The sequence below is a fragment of the Gossypium hirsutum genome, chromosome A04 (assembly GCF_007990345.1).
Source record: "Gossypium hirsutum isolate 1008001.06 chromosome A04, Gossypium_hirsutum_v2.1, whole genome shotgun sequence".
Taxonomy (NCBI): domain Eukaryota; kingdom Viridiplantae; phylum Streptophyta; class Magnoliopsida; order Malvales; family Malvaceae; genus Gossypium; species Gossypium hirsutum.
In genome coordinates this window covers 76,044,635-76,066,583 of record NC_053427.1, presented here as the reverse complement: position 1 = coordinate 76,066,583, position 21,949 = coordinate 76,044,635, and positions in this window count along the sequence as shown.

Genomic DNA, 21,949 nt, shown 5'->3' with positions numbered 1-21,949 from the left:
AATGGTATTTATAACCGAGAAATTTCCTAATTATTATTTTACGTGCAAAAATTAAAATAAACCTAGTGATTTTGCCTCCCTAGCAACGACACCAATAACTTGATCGCTTCCGGGTATTCTAACGTCTAGAGCGTAAATATTGCAATAAAAATATAGAAAGACAAGGTAGTATCTGCAAGTATATGAGTGGTTGTAATATAGTTTTACAACTAAGTAGAAATGTACTGTAACGCCCCATACCCGTAACATACGTCGGGGTGGAGTATGAGGCATTACCTTTACTTGATCTCATGCATACAAACAATCTCATGTCACCAAAACTCGGTCGAAATTAAACATTTTCAATTTCTACTTTAAACTTCGTATTATTGGCCTACAAACCTCAAATCGACCGTTGAAAACCATTTGGGACTATACCGGGCCCTTAAACAAACTATGAAATTTTTTCCTTAAAGCAGGACACACGCCCGTGTGGAAGGGCAATACGCCAATGTGACCAACTCGACATGGTCGTGCTGATGGCCCGTGTGGCTCACATGGCCTAAGCACCCTGGGACACGCCTGTGTCCCACACTCGTGTAGAATTAATTTCTAATTCACACCTATAGGGGTTTTCACGCGGCCAGACACACGCTCGTGTCATTGGCCCGTGTCCCTCACACGGCAACGACACGCCTGTGTACTAGCCCGTGTGCAAAAACTTGGGTATTTTGTTTGTGACGTCAGCATGCTCATAATATCATACGGCCAAGGCAAATGCCCATGTGATGGGCCGTGTTCTCCACATGGCTGAAACATAGTGCCGTGTCTCTGCCTATGTGTTTATTACCATGCATACTGACTTGAAATTTTTATGTGCAGGGGACACATGACCGAGCCACACGCCCATGGGGCGGACTGTGTGCCATACACAGCCTAGACACACACCTGTGTGCCTACCCGTGTGGACAGTATAAGGCTATTTACCAAGGCCCATTACTATCCTTACATATATAGTTCCATACAAATACCAACCAATATCGAAACAAGTACAACTCCTATAACTAAATCAGCCATAATAGACATTTATTCAACCATGAGAATGCATCTTTTATAAATTCAAAATGAATATTACTATCATTCAAAGCTTAATACAAATTAAAGGGATTCCAACCCAAGCCAACACATTTGGCCAATTCTCAAAGACACAAAATAATAAAGTCTAAGTCCTATACATGCCATATTCAAAAATATAAATCCAACTATACCGAATGCTTCGGTTGATAGTGTGATCGATATCTCTGACTTCTGGAATCCTTGAGCTAGTTTGGCGGCATTGTAAGGAAATGGAAAGGAAAGGGAATAAGCATAAAAGCTTAGTAAGTTGCATATAAGTAGGCACACAACAACAACATTTTATCAATGACCCACATATTCATGATACCAAGTTAGGCATAGGCATAACTTACTCATTACCATCCATACTAGTCACAAATTGTTCAATGAGCTTATATCTCATACGTACCAATTAGGTACCTGTACCACTCACAACACGGTTATACTTTCCTCATTAGATTAAGAACATAACGTTCACTGTTGAACCATTTGGAACACTACCGGATATTCATTACGCCTTAGATGTGGGTAAGGTGCCGATACCATGTCCCAGACATGGTCTTACACTGGTTCATATCTCAAGTCGATGCCATGTCCCAGACATGGTCTTACACTAACTATCATCTCGTAGCCAATGCATGTCCTAGACATGTAGTACACTGGCTTACATCTCAAGGCCGATGCATGTCCTAGACATGGTCTTACATTAGCTCTCATAATGTTGCCGATGCATGTCCCAGATATGTCTTACACTAGCCAACAATAACCCATATGTCACAGCATGAATATCTGATTTATTTCCTAGGTTCAAACAATAACTCTACTATCTTTACTATCATCATGCTATCTCAATTCCATAATCAAGCAATTCATGCTATGTTAATTCAAATACAATTCAACACATATATTAGTAATGTAGTTGTATTATTTATATATAACTTACCTCGAATTACAAAATGTGGCAACTAGTCGGTTTAGTCAATTTGCTTGGTTTTCCCCCGGTCTAGATTTGATTTTGGGAATTCTTGATTTGTGAGTCAACTAAGTAGCTAAAAATTTTGAGCATTTAAACCCCCTTCAATTGCTGATTTTCAGTGGTGTATGGGAGAAGAAAAGAAAAGATGACAACTTTTCTTTATTGATTTCCTTGTCTCATGGTCAGCTATGCTTTCTTTTAAGGGTCTAATTTCCCTTTAAAGACCCCCAATTTTAGTTCTCTAGCTATTTAACACCTTTAGCTATCAATTGAAAACTTTTGCACTTTATGTGATTTAGTCCTTTTTCACAAGTGTGCTCACAAACGTCAAAATTAACTCACCAAATTTTTCATGCACTCCTATAATCATACAATGACTAAAATAATAAAAAAATAATTTACTCTACTCCAGATTTGGGGTCCCGAGACCACAATTCTGACTAGCCCCAAAATCGGGCTGTTACATTTCTCCCCCTTAGGGATTTTTGCCCTGAAAATCTTATCGGTGAATAAGTTCGGGTACTGATCTCTCATAGTTTGTTCGGGTTCCCATGTGGCTTCCTCGACTCCATGTCTATGCCACAAAATTTTCACATGTGCTATACTCTTATTTCTCAACAGTTTGACTTCCCGAGCTAAAATCTTGATCGACACTTCACCATAAGTCATGTCCAGATGAATCTCATCCTCGGATGGCGAAATCACATGCAAATGATTTGATCTATTTTGATGTAGCATGGACACATGAAACACATCGTGAGTCTTTTCCAATTCTGGTGGCAAATCTAATTGGTAGGCAACCGCTCCTACTCTCTCAATAACCTCATAAGGCCTATAAAACGAGGACTCAGCTTGCCTTTTCTACCAAATCTAAGGACTTTCCTCCACGGGGACACGTTCAAAAATACCTTATCACCGACTTAGAATTCAATTTCCTTTTGTTTCAAATCCATGTAGGATTTCTGTCTATCCGAGGCAGCCTTCAAGTAGTCACGAATTGTTTTAACTTTCTCTTCAGTCTCTCTGACTAAATCGACCATGTGAACCTGACCCTCTCTGAGCTCAGTCCAATATAAGGGCATTTGACACTTTCGCCCATACAAAGCCTCATAAGGCACCATTTTCACACTTGTCCGATAACTGTTATTGTAGGCGAATTCAACCAACGGTAGATACTTTTCCCAACTTTCTTGGAGCTCAAGGACGCAACACTATAACATGTCTTCTAATATCTGAATTTCTCTCTCTAACTGACTGTCGGTTTGCAGAGGGAAAGCTATGCTAAAACACAACTTTGTTCCCAATGCCTCTTGTAAATTTTTCCAAAACCTCGAGGTAAATCTCATATCTCTGTCTAAAATAATTGATATGGGCACCCCGTGTAGTCTCACAATCTCAAAAATGTACAAGTCGGCTAATCTCTCAAGGGAGTAATCAGTACGCATAGTTATGAAGTGTGCCGACTTTATTAGCTTATCCACAATGACCCAAATAACATCCTTTTTCTTCAAGGTTACTGGCAAACCCGTCAATAAATCCATAGTGATCCAATTCCACTTCCACTTGGGAACCAAAATAGGCTGAAGTACACCCGAAGGTACTTGGTGTTCAGCCTCCACTTGCTAACACACTAGGCACTTAGACACAAACTCTGAAATGTCTCTTTTCATACTCGACCACCAATATATTTTCTTCGAGTTGTTGTACATTTTCACACTACCTGGGTGGACAGACAAATGACCACTATGTGCCTCTCTCAGAATCTTCTGAATAAGCTCATTGTCCTTGGGTAGACAAACTCTGTCTCTAAACATTATGCATCCATCAGTACCAATACGAAAATCTGATTCAATTCCCGACACACACTAAGTTCTCTTGGCTTGCAATTTCTCATCACCTTTCTAAGCTTCACGGATCTCTTTAAGAATGTTGATCTAGCTCCCAACGCTGCTAGAACCAAACCATCATCAGACAAAGCCATACTAACATTCATTGCTTTCAGCGCAACTAATGATTTTCTACTTAATGCATCGGCAACCACATTCGCTTTTCTCAGGTGGTATTTGATAATCAACTTGTAATCTTTTATTAGCTCTAACCATCGTCGTTGCCTTAGGTTCAAGTTCTTTTGGGTCATCAAGTACTTCAGGCTCTTGTGATCAGTGAACACGCGAAACTTCTCGCCAGATAGATGGTGTCTCTAAATTTTCAACGCGAACACTATGGCAGGCAACGCTAAATCATGCGTCGGCTAATTTTTCTCATGTGGCTTTAACTGTCTTGAAGCCTAAGCTATGACCTTACCTTCTTGTATAAGCACACACCCTAAACCATTCAAGGAGGCGTCGCTATATACCACAAACTCCTTGCCGACTCTGGTTGCACTAACACTGGGGCTTCTGTCAACAAAGCCTTTAATTTCTCGAAACTCTGCTGGCACTTTTCTGTCCATTCAAACTTGACATCCTTTTGCAGCAGCCTTGTCACCGGCGTAGCTATCATAGAGAATTTGTTTACAAATCGTCTATAATATTTGGCTAAACCCAAAAAGCTTCGAACCTCAGTTACATTCCTCGGCAATTTCAACTAAAAAATAGCCGAGATCTTGCTTAGGTCAACTTTGATCCCATCACCCGATACAATGTGCCCTAAAAATCTGACCTCTTTAAGCCAGGATTCACTCTTGCTGAACTTGGCGTAAAGCTGCTTATCTCTCAATGTCTGTAACACAGTTCTCAAATGCACCACGTGTTCATTCTCATCTCGCTAGTAAATCAGTATGTCATCAATACAAACCACTACGAACTTGTCCAAATATGGCCGAAAAATGCGGTTTATCAAATCCATAAACACCGCCGGAGCATTAGTCAAACCAAAGGGCATGATGAGGAACTCATAATGCCCGTATATTGTCCGAAAAGCAGTCTTCGGTACATCTTGCTCTTTAACTCTCAACTGATAATAACTAGAGCTCAAGTCTATCTCGGAGAACACCGTGGCTCCCTTCAACTGATTGAATAAATCATCTATCCTTGGAAAAGGATACTTGTTCTTCATAGTTACCTTATTGAGTTGTCCATAGTCGATACAAAACCTCATTGACCCGTCTTTCTTTTTCACAAACAACATTGGTACGCCCCACGGTGAATAACTAGGTCTCGTAAAACCCTTATCTATTAACTATTGCACCTGTACTTTCAACTCTTTCAAGTCTGTTAGGGTCATTCTATACGGACCAATAGAAATGGGTATCGTACCGGGGACTAACTCAATTCCAAATTCTATCTCCCTTACCGAAGGCAATCGGGGTAATTCTTCCGGAAACACATCTGTAAACTCTCCAACCACTGGCACCAATTCAATCTTTAACTCAGACGCTTGAGTATTCAACACGAAAGCTAAGTAGGACTCATATCTTTTTCTCAAATATTTCTCGGTAGTCAAAGGCGATATTACTACAGACAGATTATCTGACTCATCTGGTCTAACTCGAAGAACATTCCTATTTTCACATTTCAACTCAATTATCTTTTTCCCGCAGTCTATTACAACACTATGAGTAGTCAACCAATCCATTTCAAGGATTACATCAAACGCATTAAACGGTAGTAACATCATGTTCGCCGGAAAACAATGACCTCTAATTGTCAAAGGGCAAGTTCTACATACTTGGTCCACTAGTACATGTCTGCCTAAAGGATTGGAAACTTTTATTACAAATTCAGTGGACTCCACTAGCATACTCATACGAGGTATCAAATCCATACAAATATAAGAGTGAGTAGATCCTGGGTCAATTAAAGAAACAACAGATATTTCATGAATAGAAAAGGTACTCGTGATCACGTTGGGAGACTCTGCCTCTTCCCGAGCTCGTATAGCATAAGTCATTGCAGGCACTCTGCCCTCAGACCTCACCATAGCGTCTCTTGGCATGCTTCTACTGCTAGCCCCACTTTTTGGGTTCTTCTGTGGCCTACCCCTCAAAGGGGCACTACTAGCTTTCACATATTATTTTATCTCTCTCATCCAATTCAGGAACAATCACGGATGAAGTGTTCCAATGATCCGCACTTGAAACAACCCCTTTCATTCCCTCGACTCTTGCCAAAATGACGCCTACCACACTGTGAGCATTCTGGCCTATTTGGCTGAGTGCTACCAACACTTGTGACCAATGTGGTCTAGGCTTTAGAAGTTGTGTTCTGTCGATTCTTGTTCCTATTCGAATACCCTACCGAAGCATTCGATCGGGTAGTGAACTCTCTCGATCTTTTAGATGAGGACTGATGTGATTTCCCTATCTGTCTCTTGTTTGAATCTCGTTACTCAAAAGCTGCTTTCCTCCTTTATTTAATCAACTCTTTGGCCTTACAGGCTCTTTCAACAAGTACTACGAATTCGCGCAGCTCTAAGATGCCGACAAACACTCGGATATATTCATTGAGGCTTTCCTCAAACCTCTTACACATGGTGGCTTCTGTAGATACGCACTCCCGTGCATACTTGCTAAGCCTCACAAACTCACGTTCATATTCCGTCACTGACATTTGGCCTTGCGTTAGCTATAGGAATTCCCTCCTCTTTTGGTCTATGAATCTTTGGCTAATATACTTTTTTCGGAATTCCTCCTAGAAGAATTCCCACGTGATCCTTTCTTTCGGTACGACAAACACGAGAGTGTTCCATCGTTGATAAGCCAAATCTCGTAGATGCTACACTACACATTTCACGCACTCTTCAGGTGTGCATGATAGTTCATCAAATACCCTAATGGTATTTTCTAGGCAAAACTGTGCTCTCTCCGGGTCATCATCTATGCTAGCCCAGAATTCTTTAGCCTCTTTTTTTCAAATCTTGTCTATCAGAGGCTTCTCTCTTCTAAACATGTCTGCGCCTTGCAGAGCTACCGGGTATACTGAAAAATCAGAGGACGTGGGGGAGGTGGAGTGTTCGGATTCACATGAACAAACTCTGTGTACCAAGCATCTATCATTCAGAGGTAGGCTTCTCTAGCCCCTCCTCCTTGGCCCATAGTTACGGGTTCACTCTCTACTGGCGCGGTCCCTTCAGCGGGAGCCGGCGCATTAATTTCCATGTCATCTATCGTGGTTCTATCAGGACCCATTTATTATATGAAAATGTAATTTATAATTGTCAGAAATCATCACACTATCATTATACGGTTATGACATGTATAGCTAGATTCGTACTCTCACTAGGTTAGTCCTAGAACCGAATAAACCATAACTCTGATACCACTAAATGTAAAACCCCATACCCGTAACCCACGCCGGAGCAGAGTATGAGGCATTACCTTTACTTGATTTCATGCATATAAACAATCTCACATTAACGAGACTCTATCCAAATTAAACTTTTTTAATTTCTACTTTAAACTTCTTATTATGGGCCTACGAACATCAAATCAACCGTTGAAAACCATTCTGGACTATACCGGGTCCTTAAACAAACTATGAAAATTTTGTCCTTAAAACAGGGTACACGCCTGTGTGGAAGGGCAACACGCCCGTGTAACCAACTCGACATGGTCATGCTGATGGCCCATGTGGTTCACACGGCCTAGGCACCCTAGGACATGCCCGCGTCCCACACCCGTGTAGAATTAATTTCCAATTCACAGCTACAGGGTCTTTCACACGGACAGACACACACCCGTGTCATTGGCCCGTGTCCCGCACACGGCCATGACACGCCCGTGTGTAAAAACCTGGGTATTCTGTTTGTGACGTCAACATGCTCATAATGTCACACGGCCAAGGCACACGCCCGTGTTCTGGGCCATGTTCTCTACACGGCTGAGACATACGGTTGTGTCTCTGTCCGTGTGCTTATTACCATGCATACTGACTTGAAATTCGTACGTGTAGGGGACACACAGTTGGGCCACACGCCCGTGTGCCTACCCGTGTTGACAGTATAAGGCTATTTACCAAGCTTTATTGCCACCCTTACATATATAGTTCCATACAAATACCAACCAATATCGTAACAAGTATAACTCCTAGAACTAAATCAGCTATAATAGACATTCATTCAACCATGAGAATGAATCTTTTATAAATTCAAAATGAATATTACTGTCATCCAAAGCTTAATACAAATTAAAAGGTTTCCAACCCAAGCCAACACATTTGGCCAATTCTCAAATACACAAAATAGTAAAGTCTAAGTCCTATACATGCCATATTCAAAAATATAAATCCAATTACACCGAATGTTTCGGTTGATAGTGTGATCGATATCTCTGACTTCTGGAATCCTTGAGCTAGTTAGGCGGCACTGTAAGGAAATGGAAAGGAAAAGGAGTAAGCATAAAAGCTTAGTAAGTTGCATATAAGTAGGTACACAACAACAACATTTTATCAATGACCCACATATTCATGATACCAAGGTAGGCATAGGCATAAATTTCTCATTACCATCTATACTAGTCTCATATTGTTCAATGAGCTCATATCTCATACGTACCAATTAGGTACCTATACCACTCACAACACGGTTATACTTTCCTCATTAGCTTAAGAACATAACATTCACCGTTGAACCATTTGGAACACTACCGGATATTTATTAAGCCTCAGACATGGGTAAGGTGCTGATGCCATGACCCAGACATGGTCTTACACTGGCTCATATCTCAAGTCGATGCCATGTCCCAGACATGGTCTTACACTGAATATCATCTTGTGGCCGATGCATGTGCCAGACATGTCTTACACTGGCTTACGTCTTGAGGCCGATGCATCTCCCAAACATTTCTTACAGTAGCTCCGTCTCAAGGCCGATGTCATGTCCCAGACATGGTCTTACACTGGCTCTCATAATGTGGCCAATGCATGTCCCAGGCATGTCTTACACTACCCACCAATAACCCATATGTCACAGCATGGATATCCGATTTAGTTCCTAGGTTCAAAGAAGAACTCTACTATCTCTATTATCATCATGCTATCTCAATTCGATGATCAAACAATTCATGCTATATTAATTCAAATTCAATTCAACACATACATTAGTAATGTAGTTGTATTATTTATATACAACTTTACTCGAATTACAAAAATATGGCAACTAGTCGGTTTAGTCCATTTGTTTCGTTTTACCTCGGTCTAGATTTGGATTTGGCAATTTTTGATTTTTGAGTCAACTAAGTAGCTAAAAATTTTGAGCTTTCAAACCCTCTTCAATGGTTGATTTTCGGTGGTGTATGGGAGAAGAAAAGAAAAGATGACAATTTTTCTTTATTTTACTCAATTTGCTAATGCTATCAAAACCTAACACTTTGACTAATTGATTTCCTTATCTCATGGCCGGCTATGCTTTCTTTTAAGGGTCTAATTTCCATTTAAAGACCCCCAATTTTGGTTCTCTAGCTATTTAACACCCTTAGCTATCAATTCAAGACTTTTGCACTTTATGCGATTTTGTCATTTTTCACAATTGTGCTCACAAACGTCAAAATTAACTCAACAAATTTTTCATGCACTCCCATAATCATAGTATAACTCTAAAATAATAATAAAATAATTTACTCGACTCTAGATTTGTGGTCCCAAGACCACTATTCCTACTAGCCCCAAAATCGGGTTGCTACATTTCTCCCCCCTTAGGGATTTTCGCCATCAAAAATCTTACTGGTGAATAAGTTCGGGTATTGATATTTTATAGTCTCTTCGGGTTCCCATGTGGCTTCCTCGATTCCATGTCTATGCCACAAAAATTTCACCTATGCTATACTCTTATTTCTTAACTGTTTGACTTCCCAAGCTAAAATCTTGACCGGCACTTCACCATAAGTCATGTTCGGATGAATCTCAACCTCAGACGGTGAAATCACATACAAAAGGTCTGATCTATATCGACGTAGCATGAACACATAAAACACATTGTGAATCTTTTCCAATTCCGGTGGCAAATCTAATTGGTAGGTAACCGGTTCAAATCTATTAATAACCTCATAAGGCCTTATAAAACGAGGACTCAGCTTGCCTTTCTTACCAAATCTGAGGACTTTCCTCTACGGCGAGACTTTCAAAAATACCTTATCACCGACTTGAAATTCAATTTCCTTTCATTTTAAATCCGCGTAGGATTTATGTCTATTCGAGGCAGCCTTCAAGCAGTCACGAATTACTTTAACTTTCTCTTCAGTCTCTCTGACTAAGTCGACCCCATGAACTTGACCTTCTCTGAGCTCAGTCCAATATAAGGGCGTTCGACATTTTCGCCCATACAAAGCCTCATAAGGTGCCATTTTTAGACTTGTCTGATAACTATTATTGTAAATAAATTCAACCAACGTTAGATAGTTTTCCCAACTACCTTGGAACTCAAGGACGCAACAGTGTTACATGTCCTCTAATATCTGAATTACTCTCTCTAATTGACCGTCGGTTTGCGGATGGAAAGCTGTGCTAAAACTCAACTTTTTTCCCAATGCCTCTTGTAACTTTTTCCAAAACCTTGAGGTAAATTTCAGATCCCAGTCTGAAATAATCGATATAGGCACCCCATGTAGTCTCACAATCTCAAAAACGTACAAGTTGGCTAATCTCTCAAGGGAGTAATCACTACGCATAGGTATGAAGTGTGCTGACTTTGTTAACCTATCTACAATGACCCAAATAGAACCCTTTTTCTTCGAGGTTACCGGTAAAATCGTAAAAAAAAATCCATAGTGATCCGATCCCACTTCCACTCGGGAACCAAAATAGGCTGAAGTAGACCCGAAGGTACTTGGTGTTCAGCCTTCACTTGCTGACACACTAGGCACTTAGACACAAACTCTGAAATGTCTCTTTTCATACCCGACCACTAATACATTTTCTTTAGGTCGTTGTACATTTTCACACTACTTGCGTGGACAGACAAACGACCACTATGTGCCTCTCTCAGAATCTTTTGAATAAGCTTATTTTCTTTGGGTATACAAACTCTGTCTTTAAACATTTTACATCTATCAATACCAATACAAAAATCTGATTCAGTTCTCGACTCACACTGAGTTCTCTTGGCTTGCAATTTCTCATCACCTTTCTAAGCTTCACGGATCTCTTGAAGAAATGTCAATCTAGCTCTGAACTCTGCTAGAACTGAACCATCATCGGACAAAGCTATACTGACATTCATTACTTTCAGTGTAAATAATGATTTTCTACTTAATGCATCGGCAACCACGTTCGCTTTTCTCGGGTGGTAGTCGATAATCAACTCGTAATCCTTTATTAGCTCTAATCATTGTCATTGCCTTAGGTTCAACTCCCTTTAAGTAATCAAGTACTTAAAGCTCTTGTGATCAGTGAACACTCGACATTTCTTGCCATATAGATGGTGTCTCCAAATTTTCAACGCGAATAATATGGCAGCCAACTCTAAATCATGTGTCGGGTAATTTTTCTCATGTGGCTTTAACTGTCTTGAAGCGTAAGCTATGACCTTACCTTCTTGTATAAGCACACACCCCAAGCCATTCAAGGAGGCGTCACTATATACCACAAACTCCTTGCCGACTCTGGTTGCACTAACACTGGGGCTTCTGTCAACAAAGCCTTTAATTTCTCGAAACTCTGCTGGCACTTTTCTGTCCATTCAAACTTGACATCCTTTTGCAGCAGCCTTGTCACTGGCGTAGCTATCATAGAGAATTTGTTTACGAATCGTCTATAATATTTGGCTAAACCCAAAAAGCTTCAAACCTCAGTGACATTTCTTGGTGATTTCAATTCAACAATAGCCGAGATCTTGCTTGGGTCAACTCTGATCTCGTCACCCGACACAATGTGCCCTAAAAATCTGACCTCTTTAAGCCAGAATTCACTCTTGCCAAACTTTGCATAAAGGTGCTTATCTCTCAATGTCTGTAACACAGTTCTCAAATGCTCCATGTGTCCATTCTCATCTTGTGACGAAATCAGTATATCATTAATAAAAACCGCTACGAACTTGTCCAAATATGGCTGAAAAATGCAGTTCATCAAATCCATAAACACCGTCGGGGCATTAGTCAGGCCAAAGGGCATGACGAGGAACTCATAATGCCTGTATCTTGTCTGAAAAGCAGTCTTCGGTACATCTTGCTCTTTAACTCTCAACTGATAATAACCAGACCTTAAGTCTATCTTGGAGAACACCGTGGCTCCCTTCAGCGGATCGAATAAATCATCTATCCTTGGTAAAGGATACTTGTTCTTCACAGTTACCTTATTGAGTTGTTCATAGTCGATACATAACCTCATCGACCCGTCTTTCTTTTTCACAAACAACGCTGGTGTGCCCCACAGTGAATAACTAGGTCTCGTAAAACCTTTATCTGTTAACTCTTGCAGCTGTACTTTCAACTCTTTCAACTCTGTCAGGGCCATTCTATATGGAGTAATAGAAATGAGTGTCGTATCGAGGACTAACTCAGTTCCGAATTCTATCTCCATCACTGGAGGCAATTCGAGAAATTCTTCTGGAAACACGTCTATAAACTCACCAACCACTGGTACCGATTCAATCTTTAACTCAGACGCTTGAGTATTCAGCACGAAAGATAAGTAGGACTCATGTCCTTTTCTCAAGTATTTCTCGGTAGTCAAAGATAATATTACTACAGGCAGAATATCTGACTCATCTTGTGATAACTCGAAGAACATTCCCGTCTTCACATTTCAACTCAATTATCTTTTTCACGCAGACCACTATAACACTATGAGTAGTCAACCAATCCATTCTAGGGGTTACATCAAACTCATTAAACGGTAGTAACATCAAGTTAGCTAGAAAACAATGACCTCTAATTGTCAAAGGGCACTACTAGCATACTCATACGAGGTATCAAATCCATACAAATATAAGAGTGAGTAGATCCCGGGTCAATTAAAGCAACAATAGATATTTCATGAATAGAAAAGGTACCCGTGATCACGTCGGGAGACTCTGCTTCTTCCCGAGCTTGTATAGCATAAGTCCTTGCAGACGCTCTACCCTCAGACCTCACCACATTGTCTCTTGGCATGCTCCTACTGCTAGCCCCACTTTCGGGGTTCTTCTGTGGCCTACCCCTCAAAGGGGTACTATTGGCTTTCGTATCTTATTTTCTCTCTCTCATCCAATTCAAGATAATCACGGATGAAGTGTTCCAATGATCCACACTTGAAACAACCCCTTTCATTTCTTCGAAACTCGCCAAAATGACGCCTATCACACTGCGAGCATTCTGGCCTATTTGGCCGGGTGCTACCAACACTTGCCACTGAAGTGGTCTAGGCTTTAGAAGTTGTGTTCTGTCGATTCTTGTTCCTATTCAAATACCCCACCGAAGCATTCGATCGAGTAGTGCACTCTCTCGCTCTTTTAGATGAGGACTGATGTGATTTCCCCATCTGTCTCTTCTTTGAATCATGTGACTCAAAAGTCACTTTCCTCCTTTCTTTAATCAACTTTTCGGCCTTACAGGCTCTTTCAACAAGTGCTACAAATTCCCACAGCGCTAAGATGCCGACAAACACCCGGATATCTTCATTGAGGTTGCCCTTAAACCTTTTACACATGGTGGCTTCTGTAGATACGCACTCCCGCCCATACATGGTAAGCCTCACAAACTCACGTTCATATTCCGTCACTGAAATTTGACCTTGCTTTAGCTCTAGGAATTCCTTCCTCTTTTTGTTTATGAATCTTTGGCTAATATACTTTTTTCGAAATTCCTCCTGGAAGAATTCCCACGTGATCCTCTCTCTCGGTACGACGGACACGAGAGTGTTCCACCACTGATAAGCCGAATCCCGTAGAAGCGACACTGCGCATTTCATGCACTCTTCAGGTGTGCATGATAGTTCATCAAATACCCTAATGGTAATTTCTAGGCAAAACTCTGCTCTCTTTGGGTCATCATCTATGCTAGCTGGTATACTTCGACGCCTTGTTTTCAGATCTTCTCTACCGGAGGCTTCTCTCTTTTAAACATGTTCGCGCCTTGCAGAGCTATCGGGGCATACTGAGGAATCGAAGGAGGTCGGGGAGGTGGAGTGTTTAGATTTGCACGAAAAAACTCCGTGTACCAAGCGTTCATCATTCGGAAGTAGGCTTCTCTAGCCCCTCCTCATTGGCCCATAGTTACGGGCTCACTCTCTACTGGCGCAGTCCCTTCAGCGGGAGCCGACGCATTACTTTTCACGTCATTGGTCATGGTTCTATCAGGATCCATTTACTATATGAAAACATAATTTATAATCGTTAGAAATCATCACACTATCATTATACAGTTATGGCATGTATAGCTAGACTCGTGCTCTCACTAGGTTAGTCCTAGAACTGACTAAACCATAGCTCTGATACCATTAAATGTAACACCCCATACTTGTAACCCATGCTGGGACGGAGTACGAGGTATTACCTTTGCTTGATCTCATTCATACAAACAATCTCACGTCACCGAGACTTGGTCCAAACTAAAATTTTTCAATCTCTACTTTAAACTTCTTATTATGGGCCTACAAACCTCAAATCGACTGTTGAAAACCATTTGGGACTATACCAGGTCCTTAAATAAACTATGAAAATTTTGTCCTTAAAATAGGGCACACGCCCGTGTGGAAGGGCAACATGCCCGTGTGACCAACTCGATATGGTCGTGCTGATAGCCTGTGTGGCTCACACGGCCTAAGCACCCTGGGACATGCCCGTGTCGTACATCCGTGTAAAATTAATTTCTAATTCACACCTACAGGGGTTTTCACACGGCCAGACACACGTCCGTGTCCCTCACACGGCCACGACACGTTGTGTCCTAGCCTGTGTGCAAAAACCTGGGTATTCTATTTCTGACGTCAGCGTGCTCATAATGTCACACGGCGAAGGTACACGCCCATGTGCTGGGCCATGTTCTCCACACGACTGAGACAGATGGCTGTGTCTTTACCCGTGTGTTTATTACCATGCATGCTGACTTGAAATTTTTACATGTAGGGGACACACGGATGGGCCACAGGCCCATGGGGCAGACTGTGTGTCACACACGGCCTAGACACAAGCCCATGTACCTACCCGTGTAGACAGTATAAGGCTACTTACCAAGCCTCATTGCCACCCTTACATATATAGTTCCATAAAAATACCAACCAATATCGAAACAAGTATAACTCTTAGAACTAAATTAGCTATAATAGACATTCATTCAACCATGAGAATGCATCTTTTATAAATTCAAAATGAATATTATTGTCATTCAAAGCTTAATAGAAATTAAAGGGTTTCCAACCCAAGCCAACACAATTGGCCAATTCTCAAATACACAAAATAATAAAGTCTAAGTCTTATACATGCCATATTCAAAAATATAAATCCAATTATACCTAATGCTTCGGTTGATAGTGTGATTGATATCTCTGACTTCTGGAATCCTTGAGCTAGTTAGGCAGCACTGTAAGGAAATGGAAAGGAAAGGAAGTAAGCATAAAAGCTTAGTAAGTTGCATATAAGTAGGTACACAACAACAACAATTTATCAATGTTCTACATGCTCATGATACCAAGGTAGGCGTAGGCATAACTTACTCATTACCACCATACTAGTCACAAATTGTTCAATGAGCTCATATCTCATATATACTAATTAGGTACCTGTACCGCTCACAACACGTTTATACTTTCCCCATTAGCTTAAGAACATAACATTCACCGGTGAACCATTTGGAACACTACCGGATATTCATTAAGCCTCAGACGTGGGTAAGGTGTCGATGCCATGTCCCAAACTTGGTCTTACACCAGCTCATATCTCAAGTCGATGCCATGTCCCAGACATGGTCTTACACTGACTATCATCTCGTGGCCAATGCATGTCCTAGACATGTCTTACACTGACTTATGTCTCGAGGCCGATGCATGTCCCAGACATGTCTTACACCACCCAACACTAGCCGATATGTCACGGCATAAATATCCGATTTATTTCCTAGGTTCAAACAGGAACTCTAGTATCTCTATTATCATCAAGCTATCTCAATTCCACAATCAATCAATTCATGCTATATTAATTCAAATACAATTCAACACATACATTAGTAATGTAGTTGTATTATTTATATACAACTTATGTAACACCACGTACCCGAGTCCGTCGCCGGAGTCGGACACGAGGGGTTTGCAGACTTAAATCACTTCTTTGCAGTCCAATTTAAAAATTTCCAGGCAATTGGCTAACTGTGTCACTGTCACCTTAAAAATCATATCTTGAGTTCTAAAACTCGAAAATCAGTTTCGTAATTTTTCTCTGAAACTAGACACATATGTCCATCTACATATTTTTTTCTAGAATTTTTGGTCAGGCCAATTAGTACAGTTTATTAGTTAAAGTCTCCCCTGTTACAGGGTGCGACTACACTGACCTTCATGCATTACGATTTTGATATCTCCCTGAACAGGGCTTCAATGCTGATGCCGTTTGTTTCTATACAAATCCAAAGGGTCCATGACCCACTACAAAAGGGTAGTCCTATACATGCCATTTTCAGAGTTCAACCAAAAGTGTACCAAAAGGGCTTTGATAGTGTGGGCGACTTCGACTTCAATAATCCCGAGTCCGATAGCTGACGAACCAAAATCTATAAAACAGAGATTCAAATAACAGAGTAAGCATTTAATGTTTAGTAAGTTTTAAGCAAGACAAAGTGTTCTCAATCACTATTATTGGTCATTCATTTCAACTGTTCGATGAAGTTAATCTAGAGCTTCATCTCGATCTATAATATCATTAAACGCAACACTTGGCTGCCACATATATACTTTCGAATAATAATGACCTAGATTGTCAAATATTTCCAAAGCACATTCTCACATTTGGAGTTATAATATTAATCACATTTACCTACCTCTTTGATACTGATAATTCACCTCGAAATCACTCCACCGATGAGTAAGTAATACGTATCTGAACATCTTGAATACATAATACTTATTTGATGGTAACTTAATGCAGATACTCAATATCAAAGTCTTACTTGAATCCTAGCATTTAGCCGTCGGGTCTTTAAAGCTCGGATATAGTACGTGCATGAAGCCTACGGACATTAATCAGGATAATACTCTCGCATAAAGCCTGCGGGGTTTTAACCCGGATATAGTACTGACACAATTGCCCTTCGGGACTTATCACATTTATACACTTTCACATCCATCACGTTGGCCACTCGGCTCTGTCACATATATACACTTTCACATTCATCACATCGGCCATTAGGCCTCATCACATATATACACTTTCACATTCATCACATCGGCTATTAGGCCTTATCACATATATACACTTTCACATTCATCACATCGGCCATTAGGCCTCATCACATATATACACTTTCACATTCATCACATCGGCCATTAGGCCTTATCACATATATACACTTTCACATTCATCACATCGGCCATTAGCCTTATCACATATATATACACTTTCACATTCATCACATCGGCCATTAGGCCTTATCACATATATATACACTTTCACATTCATCACATTGGCCATTCGGCCTTATCACATATATACACTTTCACATTCATCACATCGGCCATTAGGCCTTATCACATATATATACATTCACATCACAATTATCCAAATATACTTCACATATCACATATACTATCATGTATACACATTGTCTTGGCCGAATCTACATTAATCATTTCCCAATGAATAATTCAATTTCACGCCATACTATCATTTCATATTCGAATACTCATAAACTTACAATTTCACAAATTTTAATATCAAAGATCCATCTAACACTCATGTATCGTTTTACAATATCACGATTTAGAATTCACGTATGGGTTTAATCAATAGCTTATGAGTAACTAAAACAAGTTTTATCCATGTTTACAACAAAATCACATATTCACTACGAGCTATTTTCCTGAGCAGTAGTCACTAAATTATTTATAATTGGAGCTACAAAACTTCAAATCACTTGCCGTTAATTTTCCCTGAATATAGACTCGTATATCTTCCATCCATAAAATTTTAAGAATTTTAGGTTTTGCCAATCAATACCAGATTTTTCTTAACGTTTCCCCTGTTTCACTGTTTGACTAATCTGACCACTCTTCACTACGAATCAAATTTCTCATTTTACAGAATTCAAAATGTGTTTTATTTGATTTCATTTGAAACTAGACTCATTAAGGAGTCTAAGCATATACATTTTATCTTATAACCATTTTTGTACAATTTATAATGATTTTCTAAAAACAGAACAGGGGATTTCGGAGTCATTCTGACACCGTCTCACACAACTTTAAATATCTCTTTATAGGAAATTTGTTTGCTCACAAGGTCTCTTTTATAAGAAACTAGACTAATTAAGACTTGATTACATATTTTATTCGGCCTATACTTCCACACCAACAATTTATAGTGATTTTCTAAAATCACGTTACTGCTGCTGTCCAAAGCAAATTATTACAATTTGCTCTTAACTTTCCAAGTCCAAACACATATGAACTTACCATTTGAGTTTAAGACATATCATGGCCACATCATATCTTATTAAATCAACTCATTATGTCCTATTATGATTGAATTTACTCAACGTTTAATCACTTAAAACTTACCTCGGAAGTGGTCGACGATTAGATGTCCACGGCTATTCGTTTACTTTCTCTTTTCCCCTATCCGACTTTGATCCTCTTTGCTCTTAAGCTTAAGTAAAACAATAGATTTGCTTAAGTACTTAACTAATATTATTCACTTAACAATCACATTTGGCAATCACATATCATTTAATCTTTGATTGACCAATTTAACACATACCAAAATCCAATCATACGTCTAACCTTTATCTCAATACCAAACCGAGTTATAAGATCATACATTATACTAAGCATATTATTAAACATACCTATTCAATTTAGCTAATTTCATAGCCAATTAATCACCTTACCCCACATTACTCAATGCCGAATATTAACCCAACATCACAAGCATAATCACCATGAAACTTACCTTAATACACATTTTATCCCATTGCCGAATACATATATATATATCATCAAACAAATCAACTAGTTTAGCATTCAAATTCTTCTAACCATTCCTCAATAATTTACTCAATGAACAACAATCCAAGCACATCAAAGCGTAGTCGAATGTATCATTCTTCTTAAATTCAAAAATAAATGCATGGGCTAACTTCAAAATCTATTTAACAACTCAACTTTATAAACACATATTCGGCTAGGAAGAAAGATTGATAATTTAACAACCTTAGCTTAACATATAATTTGTTGTGACACATCTTTAAGCATTCTTTTATTCCATCAACTCAATAACTAAACTCATATTCGGCAATGGCCTCCAATATAGTGACCGATTCTTCTCAACTAGCACCTAGTGTACACACATGATCATTTGTTTGATTCAAGCACCTATCCACCAAAATTCATCCAAATTAACAAGAACAACAACCACATTCTTTGTTATCTACCATGACCGAAACCCATATTCATTCACCAAATATAAAAAATTTATCATCAATTTGACATATAAGGACATAACCAAATGTTTCTTGCAACACAAACTCAAAAATTAACACATGGGTCATGTTATGAGCACCAAAACAAACTCAACTTCACAAAAATTCCAAAAGAATCACATGATATCATACCTTAATTCCCCCCACACAAGATGGCCGAATGCCTTAGGTGTGCTTTCTTCCATTTCTTGGTTAGTTTCGGCTTGAGAGAGGTAGGAGAAGAAGATGAACATTTTTTTTTCTTTTGTTTTCTTCCTTCAATTCACGGCAATGGAAGGGGGGGGCAACCACACACATTTTTTTTTGTCATCATTTACCTTCCCATTAAATTATTTTATCCTTTCTCCCATAAACCATTAGCACAACATGTTTTATGACATGTTTTACCCATCACCCTTTGTCATGGCTGGCCACTAGTAATTAAATGGGGGAAATTGACATGCAAGTCCACCCTTTTGATTACATGCACTAATAGATCCTTATGGATTAACCTATCACATTTCAAAAGTGTCACACATAAGTCCTATTACTAAATTCACATGCAATCGACTAAATCGAAGCTCAAAACTTTCACACATTCATATTCACATATTTTAGACAATAAATATCATATTCAAATAATTTGGTGACTCGGTTTAGCGGTCCCGAAACCGCTCTCCGACTAGGGTCATTTTAGGGTTGTCACAACTCTCCCCCACTTAAGAAATTTTCGTCCCCGAAAATTTCTACCGATGCATAGTTTAGGATAACGTCCTCTTATTGAATTATATCCACAAAGACATTAGCTCATCGATAGCAATTGAAATTCATTATTGATTTCGCATCGATCTATAAAATCATTTTCTTATCTTAAAACAAATACATAAACATTTCTACAAGTATGCGCATATATCTCATTTTCTTGATTTCATAAGCAATAATCACTTAATTTAATTCACAATTGCATTTCAAACACATATTAAGTACATATTAACATGTATAATTCACATCATCAACCCACATATTTGTAACCCACATTTTCATTCATGTATAAGCTGTAACCTGACCGAAAGTACACATATACTCAAACATCCCAATAAATATCCTTTATAACTCCATCATATCTCACTATTCAACTTAACCTATTTCCAACAGAAAATCAACTTCCACATACCTGAACATTGAATTCATTTAGCACATTTAATCACTGTTAACGATACCCGTTGAATCATTCGAAATCATTACGGATACTCATTAAGCACATATAGCTCTTACAATGCCATATCCTAGATATGGTCTTACATATGCTCACATATCGAGCCGATGCCATGTCCCAGACATGGTCTTACACACTATCTCAAATCAATGCCTTCGTCCCAGACGAGGTCTTACATGAATTCCACTTCACACACTTAGTGCCCACTGACCGATCTCGCACTCATAGTGCTCGGTTAAAGGAATTCGCACACACACAGTGCCTCTAATCATTCACACACATAGTGCTCTTATTCATTCGTTATTACACATTGAAATGACTTAACTAAGTCTATAAACATCATGTATGTACACTTTTAAACATATCATCTCATTTAAATTTGAATTCGTATAGTAATGAATACTTAAACTTTGCTCAAATTACCGGCACGAAGCCTACTAGGCACGAAGGCCCAAATACACGTCACCAGCATGATTGCTCTTCGGGACCTAGCCCGGATATAACACCAGCACGAATGCTCTTCGGAACTTAGCACGGATATATCACTAGCACGAATGCTCTTCGGAACTTAGTCCGGTCAGAACTTAGTCCGGATACAACACTAGCACGAATGCTCTTCGGGATTTAGCCCGGATATATCACTAGCACGAATGCTCTTCGGAACTTAGTCCGGATACATCACTAGCACGAATGCTCTTCGGGATTTAGCCCGGATATATCACTAGCACGAATGCTCTTCGGAACTTAGTCCGGATACATCACTAGCATGAATGCTCTTCGGGACTTAGCCCGGATACATCACTAGCACGAATGCTCTTCGGGACTTAGCCCGGATACATCACTAGCATGAATGCTCTTCGGGACTTAGCCCGGATACATCACTAGCACGAATGATCTTCGGGACTTAGCCCGGATCATCGTCGAGACCTTTAGCTCGGATGAAGTCTCCACACAAAGCCAGCGAATTTTAATCCGGACATAATCTCTGTACATAGCCATCGGGTCTTTACTCGGACATAATCTCTTCATATAGTCAGCGGGTCTTTAAACTCGGATTCACATCACTGAGTCTCATACATATTTATTCACATGTTATCATGTTTCACATGGCACAAATCACATTTATAATTTAATCAATTCATTCACATGT